Here is a 14,321-nt window from a genome sequence, read left to right on the forward strand (position 1 = left end):
GTTTAAATGGAGAAGGACTGCTGAATGCTGCAGTACAAAAGGATCTGAAAGCCCACATATATGGGCTTCAAAAAGTCAGGATGCAGCTATGGTAAACAATTAGGAAGGAAAACAGAAGATTGACCTTTAATTGTAATGGTGGTGGAGCATAGGAGTGAGGAAGTCTTACTACAACCACCCGACCTGTGTACCATATACAATTCTGGTGTCCTTACTTAAGGAGGAATAAACACATACTGGAAGCCATTTAGAAAAGGCTTACCTGTTTAGTCCCTGTAATGAATTAGGCCGAACTCTTTAGAATTTAGATGAATGAGAGGTGATCTTCTTGATAACATTCTGAGGATTCTACAAGGAGAAGGTGAGGACTGCAGATGCTAGAGATCAGAGTCGAGAATGTGGTGCTGGAAAAACACAGCAGGTCAGGCAGCATCCAAGACTTTCATTTCCCTGGCCCCCTACACCTTATCTTCACCACAGACATCCAGTCCCTGAACACATCTATCCATTATGACACAGGCATCCAAGCCCTCCATTTCTTCCTCTCATGCTGTCCCAAACAGCACCCTTCCACTGACACCCTCATCCGCCTGACTGAACTGGTCCTCACTCTTAACAACTTTTCCTTCCAAATGGAAGGGGTAGCCATTGGCACCCACATGGACACTAGCTGTGCCTGCCTCTTTGTCGGGTACGTGGAACAGTCCATCTTCTGCACCAAAATTGGCACCACCCTCCAACCTTTCCCCCATTACATCGATGACTAGCTCGTGCTCCCATGAGTATCTTGAACAGGTCAGCAACTTCACGAATACCTTTCACCCCAACCTTAAATTCGCCTGAACCATCTCGAACAACACCCTCACCTTTCTGGACCTCACCATCTCCATCTCTGGCGACTAACTAACCACAGACATCTTCTACTAACCCATTGACTGCCACAGCTACCTACACTATACCTCCTCCAACCCCATCTCCTGTAAATACGCCATCCCTTATCATTCCCAATTCCTCCACCTCTGCCGCATCTGTTTCCAGGATTACCAATTCCCTCTAAGAAAATCCCAGATGGCCTCCTTCTTCAAAGATCGCAACTTCCCTTCTCACATGGTTGATGATGCCCTCCAGCATATCTCCTCCATTTCCCACACCTCTGCCTTTGAACTCCACCCCTCCCAACACAATAAGGACAGAACCCTCCGGTCCTCACCTTCCACCCCACCAACCTCCATATATATTGCATCATCCTTTGCCATTTCCGCCACCTACAGACCCCATCACTAGCGACATATTTCCCTCCCCACTCCGATCAGCATTCCGGAGAGACGATTCCCTCTGAGACTCTCTCATCAGATCCATGTCCTCCAACAGCCCACACCCCACTCTTGGAAACTTGCCCTGCCACCACAGGAAGTGCAAAACCTGTGCCCACACCTCCCCCTCTCCTCCATCAAGGCCACAAAGGATCCTTCCACATCCAACAGAAATTTACCTATACCTCCACCAACGTCATCTACTATATCCGTTACACCCAATGTGGTCTCCTCTACATTGGGAAGACAGGACGCCAACTTGCGGGTCATTTCTGGGACACCTGCACCAACCAACCCCACCACCTTGTGGTTGAATACTTCAACTCCCCCTCCCACTTCACCAAGGACATGCAGGTCCTGGGCCTCCTCCATCGCTAAACCCTTACCACCCAACGTCTGGAGGAAGAATGCCTCATCTTCCATTTTGGGACTCTGCAACCACACAGGAGTAATGTGGATTTCACGTTTCCTCATTTCCCCTTCCCCCACATTATCCCAGTCCCAAGCCTCCAACTCGGCAGCATCCTCTTTCCCATCTTTCCGCTCCACCCTCCTCTCCAACCTATCACCTTCTCCCCTACCTTCATCTACCTATCACATTCTCAGCCACCTTGTCACCAACGGCACCCCCCTCCCATTTATCTCTCAGCCCCCCGGCCCATTAGCCTCATTCCTGATGAGGGGCGTATGCCCGAAACGTTGATTCTCCTACTCCTCAGATGCTGCGTGACCTGCTGTGTTTTTCCAGCACCACATTCTCGACACTGAGGATTCTGCAAGGTGGATGCTGAGAGAATATTTCCTCTTGTGTGAGATTCAATGTTAAAGTGCTCAGTTTAAAAATAACTTAGCTCCCATTTAAGACTAAGGAATAGGAATAATTTTCTCTTAAAAGATATGTACTTTTTAGTATTCTATCCCTCTAGCAAACAGTGGAGGTTGGGTCATTGAATTTATTCAAGGCAGAGACTGATTTTTTTAATCAACAAAGGAATTAAGATTTAAGAAGGGTCAGGTAAATTTCACAATCAGACCAAACATAATCTCATTGAATGGCAAAATGGGTTCAATGGGCTACTCCTGCTTTTAATTCCTGTGGTCTTTTGCCTTCCTAAAAACAGAGTCAAGCAAAGTAAAATGAATTACAAGGATATAAAAATTACATAAGTACTTGATTCAGAACAAAGGCTCAAGGGTTCAAAACAACAAATCACTTGCAACAGAACGTAAGCTTTATAGTTTTCCTACAAATTGTAAGGACAATTTAATATTATACAAGATATACTGCAGCTAAAGCATGAGTAAGTAGCTTTTTTGATTTGCGATGTGGTTGATATATAGAAACAACACCCGTGTTTCAAGTCTTTTTTAATTATTCAATGTCTTCGAGCATTGCATTTTTACAAATTCTGTCAGCTATTTGTATACTGCTTTTACATGATCAATGTATGCAGATTAGACACCAGGTTATATTTCATGTATTTGTCCAGGGCAATGGAGGTGCTCTGAACAGAATCCATTTGGGAGTTCCATGCAAACATTTATTTTCTTCAACTGAGAGGTTTAAATGCCTTTAGATTGTCATGAATTGTATATGATGTTTGGCTTCCTATATAGTCTCCAATTTTTGTTGCATATCTTTAAAATGTTCACTTAAGTCGCATTCCTTTAATTATGACATTGAATTACCTCACAGTCCATGTCCGGAACTGCTTCGGGAGCAATTAGTAATGATAACAATGAACAAATCACAGAAAATTGAATGCAATCATTATACTTTAACCCAAATTTTCCATTTTTGTTTCAACAGCCATGTTAGCTTATTAATTTCAAATGAGGTACAACTGATTTTAAAATATTGAAGATGACAATTTAAGGTTCAGACTTCTGATGAGCTTTACATTTTAGAGAAAACAGCTTGCCTGCTGAACAATCTTCCCTCACACGTTCACAATGAAAATACTGTACAGGATGGCAGAATTGAATCCACGATATAAAGTCCTAATTTAACAATGACAATAATAAAAGAATTAAGTAGATTAGTTAAACCAATCAAAAAGAATATACTGCATATTAACTTCATGACATTTAAGTCTGGAATTAGTACACTAGTAATTCACAATTGCTGCATACCTTTCTCACTTTTAAAAATGCACTCAGTTCAATAGCAAATAACCTGTCATTAGAAGGAGGGGAATAGGAATGTAGTCATTGCTTTCCTAATATCTCCTGCGGCTCCCTTCAGCTGTTTAGGTTTACTTGTTTCCTGTCCCAGCAGATGGTCTTCTGCTGTTATGCTACCCCCTGTAGAACTGGTTCCTTTTTGAATGCTCTTTTTCTGCAGTGTGGCTATACATAGAAGTATATTGCATATTGCTTTCCACTGAAAGCAACCTACCTGCAGTACATTGACAAAATAATAACATATGAGCTACAGCATTAAGAAATATAATAAAATACTCATGCATTTAAAAGACATTTTGAATCATTTAAGGATAAGCAATTTTTCTTTCAGGGCATGTTGGCATCATTGCCTCAGCCAGTATTTACTGCCCATTCCCAATTTCTCTGAAGAAGGCGGTGGTGAGTTGCTCTGTTGAACCGTAGTCCTCTTGTAGACTCCTGTTGTAGTCCTTGGTGTAAAGGGACACCCGTAGTGCTGTTAGGAATGGAGTTCCAGGATTGTGATCATGAGAGGCAGTGATATAGTTTCAAGTCAAGACAGATTATAGTTTGGAGTCATGATTTGGAGATGCTGGTGTTGGACTGGGGTGTACAAAGTTAAAAATTACACAACACCAAGTTATAATCCAACAGGTTTAATTGGAAGCACACTAGCTTTCGGAGCGACACTCCTTCATCAGGTGGTAGCGGACAGCCTGCAATTGGTGGTGTTGCCATTCATCAGCAGCCCTTGTCCTTTTAAGGAGGCGAGCTTGCAAGTTTTGAAGTACCACGTTGTAAGTGGTTGCAGTGCACCATGCAGCGAGTACACACTGCTGCTATCAAGCATCAATCTGAAAGGGAGTGAATGTTAAGCTGATTGAACAAGCTAATTTGTCTGTAGTGCTGTTGAGTCTCTGGAGCATTGTTGCAGCTAATTTGATCCAGAACAGTGGAGCATATTCTAACATCTGGGCCTTGTAGATAGCAAACAGACTTTGAGGAAACAGAAGGTGAGGTATTAGCCACAGGATTCATAGCCTCTGACCTACTTTTGTGGGCATGGTATTTATGTGGTCAATCCAATTCAGATTCTTGTAAATGGCAACCCCTAGAATGTTGTGGCGGATTCAACATTGTTGATGAATGACTGTCAATGAGTAATGATTACATTTTTGTTTGTTGGATATGGTCATTGCCTGTCACCTATCTGGAACAAAAGTTACCTACTACTTTGAGCGCAAGCCTGGATTATGCCCACATCTTGGTGTGTATGGACACAGGCTGCTACAGTATTTGAGGAGTCACGAATGGTGCTGAATATGTGCATTCATCAGTGAGTACCTCATTATTGACTTTATGCTGAAGGGAAGAATTGATGAAGTAGCTGAAGATGGTTGCTCCCAGGACACTACCATGATAAAATGCTGCAGTGACATCCTGAGACAGAGATGAGTGACCCCAACAAACACAGCCATCTTAAATAAAAACAAGTACTGTGGATGCTGAAAATCTGTAGTTAAATAAAAAGTACAGAAAGCACTGCAGAAACTCAGTGGAGAGAAAAAAAGGCTAAGGTTATGAATCTGATATGACTCATCTTCAGGATTCTTCTTCAGTTCTGAAGAAGAGCGATATCGGACTCAAAACAATGATAAGATTGGATTTGTTCAGCTTTTTGTAGAGAGGACATACCTGGGAACCTTTCCAAATTGTTGAATCAATGCCAGTGTTATAGCTCTGCTATGGCTCCACACCTTGGCTAGTTCTGCAACCCATGTTCAGTATTATTGTAGGAATGCTGTCAAGGTTCATAGCCTTCACAATGTCCACTGTTTTCTGCCATTTCTTGATATCATACGATGTGAGTTGAATTTGTTTAAGATTGGCATTTTGTGATGCTTGAGACCACTGAAGGAGGCCGAGACCGACTATCCACATGGCATTTCTGGCTGAAAATTGTTGCAAATGCTTCAGTCTTGCTTTTTCCACTGATGAACTGGGCTATTCCAGTATTGAGCATGGGGATATTTGTGTGTCTCCTCCTCCTCCACTACATTGTTTAAGCATCCACCACCATTTATTACCAGATATGGATGGACTGCAGAGCTTAGATTTGATTGTGGGATCGCTTAGCTCTCTCTATGGCATGCTGCTTCCACTGTTTGCCAAGTAGTCTTGTGTTGTGCTATACCAGGTTCAAACCTAATTTTTATCTATTCTTGGTGCTGCTCCTGGCATTCCATCCTGCATCCTTCATTGAAGTTATATTGGTTACCCAGCTTGATAATTGTGGTGGATTGTGTGATTTGCCAGGTCATGTGGTTACAGATTGTGATTTGAATATAATTCGGCAGTCACTGATAACTCAAAGTGCTTCACAAATGGCCAGTTTTGAGATGCTAGATAAGATGAAATCCACCATTTTTTAGTATGGAGGGTATCCTCAGTTTGAAATTGGGACCATTCCCAGGCTAACTCCCTTCCAACTGAATAACCATGTGATCACCATCTTTGGTGGATCTGCACTGCCAGTGGAACCAGGCCTACCCTGGTTTGGTGATTGCAGTAATTGGGACAGTATCTATCAGATATGATTCCCTGAGTATGACTGCATCAGACTGTTGCTTTTAGTAGTCTGTGCTACAGCTCTCCCAATTTTGGCATCAGCCCCCAGATGTTAGTACAGAGGACTTTGCAAGGTCAACAGAGCTGGGTTTGCCTTTCTCACTTCCAGCGCTTAGATTGATCCTCATTGTCGAGAGTGCGGTGCTGGAAAAGCACAGCTGGTCAGGCAGCAACCGAGGAGCAGGAGAATCAACGTTTCGGGCATAAGCCTTTCATTAGAATACTCAATGTTTGATCAGTTTCATTCTTTTTTTTAGATTTTAGTAGCAGTCGGATACAACTGAATAGCTTACATTTCAAATTACATTTATAAGGTAAAACATCGATGTTGATCTGGAGTCACATGTCGGCCAAGCCATGTAAGAACAGCAGTTCTTCTTCCTTTAAGGGCATTGGTAGCAATGACAATGGTTTAATGGTTGCCGTTCGACTGATTTTTAATTCCAAATTTTTATTAATTGAATGCAAATTGCACCATCTGCCGCAGTGGGATTCACACTCATGCCACCAGACCATTAGCCTGTGTCACTGGATTACAGGTCCAGTCACCTTCCCACTACACCTTCACCTTGCCCATAAAATAATCCAAAATATGAAGCATAAGAATTTATTAGACATGCAAGCTGTTGTTTACAACATTCAGCCATTCAATTAATCACAGCCTCACTCTTTCTGGTGGACTAAGCAAAGCATAGCTAATTGATTTTGTGAGGAAATTCAGGTGGAAGCTGTTTATGTCTAATTTTTACTTATAAAACGTCCTCCCAAAGTGTTACATTTTTTATGATCTCCCAGGTTACCATTGGCCCTGTTTACATGTATTAAATTGACAGCTAGTAACTTTGGAGAAGGTAGTTGCTGTCATCACTTTACCACAGCCATACACAGAGAAGGGCACAGCAATACTGGATTGATGGTTAAGTTTGCTCCTATAAAAACAGTGCTAAAAATCTTGTGATCCAATAAAACAGCTGTACCAGAGAAGATAAGAAACCTGCAAAATGGTGAGCATGTAGTGGCAGAAATGTTCCAAATTTATGTTTTCCAAACAGTTCCTAAAAGTAAGTGAGCCAACCTAAAATTCTGTCAGTAGTGAGGCTAGCTCTAAAATTTATAACCATGACAGGGAATAAGGTGGAAATAGAGATATGATTACCTTAAGTCTCTTATCCTGCTTCTTAATCCAAAAAGTTAAAAGGCTCAATCATTCTATTTTCATCGCTAAAAGGAAATACAACTGTAAAACCAGAAAAGGAAGCAACTGCAAGTGCTTTTGTAGAAGCACACCATGAAACCACTGCTTTTATGGCTTAAGGAGCCTTTGTAGAAAATTTGTTATTCATTTAAAGGTTTGCAATGCACTGTAGGTTCATCACTGTCACGTATTACATATTGCCACATTGTGACCAAGAAACTGGATGTTAAAGTAAGAGCGTTTTAGTGTAAATTTGTGATTATGGTCACAATCAATACAGCATGTTTCTTTATGTACCTAGTTAGGAGTTGAGACAGCATCTACATGCACACTGTAATTACAACTTTGGTATCTAGCAATTTACAGAAGAAAGACATTTTCAAAAGCTTTTGTAGAAATTGTTTTATAAGTAAATGTAATGCTTCTTGACTGTCAAATGGGTTTAAACTAACTCAAGTCGTATCCTTCAATTTGAGGCTTTCATAGCAATGTAAACATGCAAGTAGAGATATAACCTCATAGCTGGTGTTACCTAAACAGCATTGAACAATTGAATCCAATAGAACCAAGATTTTTACATACATTTTAAAATGCAGTCAACTTTTGCAATTCTGCTGGTTGGAAACAAATTGTTATTAGCATGAAATATAATGAATGTGTGTCATTTCGAAGTGAAATAATTTAATTTGTAATGTAACAAATCAAACCTATGGAAAATTAAAAGAGCATCCATTGATCCACTGCCTGACCTGGTTTTTCAGCACATTTGTGCTTTTCAGATAGAAAGTCTTCTTTAATTTGTTGATAATATGCCAGAGGTAAGGATTTTCTGGTCTACCTTCAAATCTGCTCTGATGAAACATAGAAACAAAGAAACTAGTAGCGGAAGTAGGCCATTCGACCGTTATGAAGATGTGGGTGTACTGTACCTTTAAGAAAGTTAGAAGCTAGCAGAACTACCTGACAGCAGCAAATGTTCTGAATAAGATATAGCGTAACCTTTTGGTCCAGCAGCTAGAGTAACTGATTTCCTGGAGACAAAAATAAATTTGAATTAGGCCAATTGGTTTAAATTATGCCCAAGAAAAAACAAACTCCAATCAAGATTGAATTTAGTATATTGACAATTTTAAAGGCAATGACACAATCTGATGCTTTGAGGGTATAAGACCAGGAAAAATTGAACAGCTGGGGGACAACTGCCCAAGGACCAACAGATGTAAGCTGCTCGTCAGAACTCTCTGAGAGGTACTGTCCAGAGAAGGAGTTTGCACAGAGAAAAACATCAACACTAACCTAGAGGGCAAATCTACAGAGGGAGATATAAAGAGAAGATTCGGCAGCTGGCTGGTTTTGAAATTTAAATTTTTCAGTAAATCTTAATTGGGGGTTTTATCGGATGTGTATTGTAGAAAGGAAACTAAAAGATAGGTTAGAGGAAGGGGTTGTAAATAGTTGTTAGTTAATTATTCTCTGTTATTCTTTAAGAAATAAAGTTGTTAATTTTGACTTTAAATAGTCCTTGTCTTCTCGAATTTTCACAGATTACTGCATGGGACAAATCTTTTCAATGTTGCTGGTTTAAGTTAAGCAGGAGGGTTTATCCCATATCGTAACACGGCCCTTCCAGCCTGCTCTACCATTCATTATGATCATGGTTGATCCTCCATCTCAATGCCCTCTTCCCATGCTGGCTTTGTCTAATCCATTCCAAATGTTCTGTTATCATATCATATATAATAGATTCTACCACTGCTGATAATTCCCTAATTTTTCTCTCCCTCTCTTTTTATATAGCATCCGTATATTTATTACCTTTCAATTTGCAGAAACCACTCCAGAGTCTAAAGAATTTTAGACAATGGTCACCAATGCAGCCACTATTTCCAGAGTCACATCCTCTAATGCTCTGAAATGTGGGTTATCAGGCCCTAATGTTTTGTCAGTCTTCAACACACCATTAATTACCCCATCACTATTCTCTTACTCATACTGAATTCCTTCATTTCTGCCCTCCCCCTAGACCCTTGGTTCGTTAATATTGCTGGAAGGTCTTTTTTTTTTGCCTCTTTTGTGAAGGCAGAATCAAAGTATGTTTAATTCTTCTACCATTTCTTTGTTCCATGCTATAAGTTCACGAGCTTCTGACTATTAGGAATCCACATTTGTCCTTGCCAAGTTTTCTCTCTTGATATAATTATAGAAGCTTGTGTGGTCTTTTTTCTAATGCAATTTTACTCTCATATCGTACTTTCTCCGACTTGATCAAAATGTTGGCCTTTGCTGAATTCTAAAATGCCTTTTTGCCAGCTTTTTCTGACAATTTTATATGCCTCCTCTTTGGATCTAAAATTGTCTTTAATTCCTTTCTTCCTGAAGAAGGGCTTATGCCCGAAACGTCGATTCTCCTGTTCCCTGGATGCTGCCTAACCTGCTGCGCTTCTCCAGCAACACATTTTCAGCTTAATTCCTTTTGTAAGCCAGGGTTGAAACAGCTTTCCTCTTTCGTTTTTGTGCCACGGAAGAATAAATAATTATCGAAATTCATGCACACTTTAATAAACATAAGCAATTGACTATCCACTGTCAATCTTTTTCATGATATGGAACACAAGCAATCACCTGGGGGGCTGTCCAATTACAGAGTGCAAGATCTGGAGCCTGTGCATTCACTGACCTGCAGCAGTGATGTAGGTGGTGCCAGCTTCAGGTACCACGTTTCAAAGCCTGAATTTGTTTCTTTCTGCACAAAGAACTTTGCCCTGCTGCCCACGCTCACTGGCAGCTTGTAACAACTCTCTGGAAGGCTATAACAGCAATGTCAGAATGAATATGCTGGGTGGTCCCACAGTTCAGCAATAATCGCAGGTTCACTTCCAGGTGAGAGGGGAAGGGCAGTAGCTCTTCTTCCTCAGGAACATGAGAACCCATGATGTGTTTCATATGTCTTGTAGCTGTCATCAAGGAGCCTGCACAGGGAGTACAGAGGACTCCAGCAGCCCTGGAGTTACTTTCTGAACCTGGATGCAGTTCTACCACGATGTCATTTGGTTTGCCAAAGTGTGTAATATATACTGTATCCCCTTTTGGATTTGTATGTATTTATAAAGAGTGTGCATTTGAGGCCACAATGTGCTCAGCCAGAGGTTTGGCTGCATATTGATGAGAAATACCTATCTGACTTTGCAGACAATCACCTTCCCACATACACATGAGGTCCTTCAAGAGTGGCTGCATGTTCATGCCAGTTATGGGCTCTCCCAGGATAAGCTTTGTAGCCTATCTTTGTGTGAAACTAACAGTCTTTCATCTTCTAAGTGTAGGGACAAATGGCACACACCAATAAACAGAGGCCAGACAAAAAGAGAAATGTCCCATCTCCACAACCTCAGCCCAATGGAGGAGGAGACGTTGGAAATGCAGAGTACCGATGTGGCAGTTGTATCACTAACGGCAACATCAGAAGGTCCTCCCAATAGGGAAAATAAAAGGATACAGGTGCACAAGGGTGCATCGTGCAGACATATTGGAACTGTGTTTATGTGGTCAACATTGCAGACACAGAGCTCCATTTCAGACACTGCTGGCTTGAGCAAATGGGAAGCCATTAATCAGTTTTCTCAGGCTGGTCAGAATAATGCAAATGGACATAGAGCGTGAGAGACTGGGGATCAGTAGGTCACCTCTGAGGATGAGGGGGAAAGATTCCCAAAGAATGCCTGGTCACATTATTTCTCTGCAGCAACCTTGAGTGCAGATACTCTCAAATTTGCAATCGTGAGTAGATTCAGTCACAAGCTGGTATGCATATCATGTACAAATCTGAGCAATTTTGAGAGGCTGTGAGAGCCATGGTCATTTATAGACGAGGCAGATACTGAGCCATGACTGTTGATGTGACTTTGGAGTTGACCATTACATGATAATTGCTCTGACTGCAGCAAACGGTGAGGGATTATCTATTGGAATTTCTTGAAAATTGTGTACGCTTATTCACAGATAATGGAGGAGTCCAACCAGGCCATGTGTTCTATATCAATGATGGAACCATTCTTGACTTCCTGCATCAAGAGATTGGTATCCCTCATGAACAGCCTCAGTGGATGCTGGGCATGCATACAGAGCTGCAAGCCACCAATGTACCCAGGAGCTCTGTGCAGCTGTGGCAAGATGATAGGGCAACTGGTTACATGGAATCTCTGCCAGGTTACTGTGCTTCTCCGATCAGCAGCTTTTCACAAGCATCATGAGGGAGGAGAAGTGACTGCCTTCTGTTTCTGTCAGCTTCTGTCACAGTACTCCTGCTGTGACTGGTAACACTACCACTGAGCCTAGCCCCTGCAGCAGTAGAGTCAGAGGAAGCTCTTACATCTGTACAGGGAGTCCCCATTTTGTCTTCCAGTCCAGGCCATCATATGCCATTGGACAGTGAGACCAGCAATCAGCATCCACTTCAGCTGCAAACACAGGAATAGCTTCCCCTCCACTGCATTCAGTACTAGGGCTTCATGGACAATTACAACATTTCAATGTTATGCCTCTTTCCTGCTGTACAAGTCAACTAGTGTTTTATTCACCGTTGCTGCTTCTCAATTGACTTCTTGTTTCTCTTTGAGATCTTATCTACAGCTGTGCTCCCTCAATGGGCTGGAAGTGATTGAGGTATGTCTGTTCTCTCCTGAGCGTTGCCAGTTTGAGGGCTGGCTGATAGAGTGCAAAATGAAGGCAGTGACAGCTTGCCAGATTACAGATAAGGTTTAATTGGGATCATTTTTCTGCAAACTATACAGTAAATGGAAAAGCCCTGGGGAAAATTAATGTCCAGAGAGATCTGGATGTTCAGATCCATGTTCCCTGAAGGTGGCAACGCAGGTCAGTAGAGTGGTCAAGGAGGCATACGGCATGCCTTCCTTCATCGGACGGTGTATTGAGTATAAGAGTTGGCAGTTCATGTTACAGTTGTATAAGATTTTAGTTCGGCCACATTTGGAATACTGTGTACAGTTCTGGTCACCACATCACCAGAAGGATGTGGATGCTTTGGAGAGGGTGCAGAGGTGGTTCACCAGGATGTTCCCTGGTATGCAGGGTGCTAGCTATGAGGAGAGGTTGAGTAGATTAGGATTATTTTCATTGGGAAAAGGTGGTTGAGGACTGGGGGGGGGGGGGGGGGGTGTTGGGGGAGGTTAATTGAGGCCTACATAATCATGAGAGGTGTAGACGGTTGGATATCAAGAAACTCTTTTTTTTCCCAGAGTGCAGGACTCAATTGGAAAACATTAAGATTGATAAGTCCCCAGGGCCAGACCAGATTTATCCTAGGCTGCTGCGGGAAACGCGAAAGGAGGTTGCTAAGCCGCTGGTGAGGATATTTGCCTCCTCACTCTCCACAGGAGTCGTACCGGAGGATTGGAAGGAGGCGAATGTTGTTCCTCTTTTCAAGAAGGGTAATAGGGAAATCCCTGACAATTACAGACCAGTCAGTCTTACATCTGTGGTCAGCAAAGCTTTGGAAAAAATTCTGAGGGATAGGATTTATGACTATTTGGCAAAGCATAGTGTGATTAAAGGCAGTCAGCATGGCTTTGTGAGGGGCAGGTCATGCCTCACAAATCTTATTGAGTTTTTTGAGGAGGTGACAAGACAGGTGGACGACGGTCGAGCAGTGGATGTGTGTATATGGACTTCAGCAAGGCATTTGATAGGGTACCCCATGGTAGGCTCATTCATAAAGTCAGGAAGTATGGGATACAGCGAGATTTGGCTATCTGGATTCAGAACTGGCTGACTGACATAAAGCAGAGGGTAAAAACAATGACTGCAGATGCTGGAAACCAGATTCTGGATTAGAGTGGTGCTGGAAAAGCGCAGCAGTTCAGGCAGCATTCGAGGAGCAGGGAAATCGATGTTTCAGGCAAAAGCCGTCGATTTCCCTGCTCCTCGGATGCTGCCTGAACTGCTGTGCTTTTCCTGACAGAAGGCAGAGAGTGGTTGCAGATGGAAAGTATTCTGCCTGGAGGACAGTGTTGAGTGGGGTCCTGCAGGGCTCTGTTCTTGGGCCTCTGCTCTTTGTAGTTTTTATAAATGACTTGGATGAGGAGGTTGAGGGTTGAGTTAGTAAATTTGCAGATGACACAAAGGTTGGAGGTGTTGTCGATTAGTATAGAGGGCTACTATAGGCTGCAGTGTGACATAGACAGGATGCAGAGCTGGTCTGAGAAATGGCAGATGGAGTTCAACCTGGATAAATGCGAAGTGATGCATTTTGGAAGGTCAAACTCGAATGCTGAATATAGGGTTAAAGACAGGATTTTGGCTGTGTGGAGAAACAGAGTGATCTGGGTGTGCAAGTACATAGATCCCTCAAAGTTGCCACCCAAGTGGATAGAGTTGTTAAGAAAGCACATGGTGTTTTGGTTTTCATTAACAGGGGGATTGAGTTTAAGAGCCGCGAAGTTTTGCTGCAGCTCTACAAGTCCCTGGTGAGACCACACTTGGAATATTATGTCCAGTTCTGGTTGCCCTGCTATAGGAAAGATGTGGAGGCTTTGGAGAGGGTGCAAAGAAGGTTTACCAGAATGCAGCCTGGACTGGAGGGCTTGCCTTATGAAGAAAGGTTGAATAAGCTCTGACTTTTCTCTCTGGAGAGAAGGAAGAAGAGAGGAGACCTGATCGAGGTGTACAAAATAATGAGAGGAATAGATAGAGTCAATAGCCAGAGACGTTTCCCCACTGGGGAAACTGGTATGAGAAGACCTAGTTAGAAGAATGGATAAAGGAGATGTCAGAGGTAGGTTCTTTACGCAGAGAGTTGTGAATGCATGGAATGCGTTGCCAGTGGTGATGGTGGAAGCAGAATCATTGGGGATATTTAAGTGACTGCTGGACATGCATATGGATAGCAGTGAGTTAAGGGGTGCATAGGTAAAGTTCTATATTTTACATTAGGATTAAATCTCGGCACAACATCATGGGCCAAAGGGCCTGTTCTGTGCCGTACTTTTCTATGTTCTATGTTCTAC

This window comes from Chiloscyllium plagiosum, unplaced genomic scaffold (assembly GCF_037043375.1).
Source record: "Chiloscyllium plagiosum isolate Xiang-an unplaced genomic scaffold, Cpla_swu_hap1 HiC_scaffold_5, whole genome shotgun sequence".
Classification (NCBI taxonomy): domain Eukaryota; kingdom Metazoa; phylum Chordata; class Chondrichthyes; order Orectolobiformes; family Hemiscylliidae; genus Chiloscyllium; species Chiloscyllium plagiosum.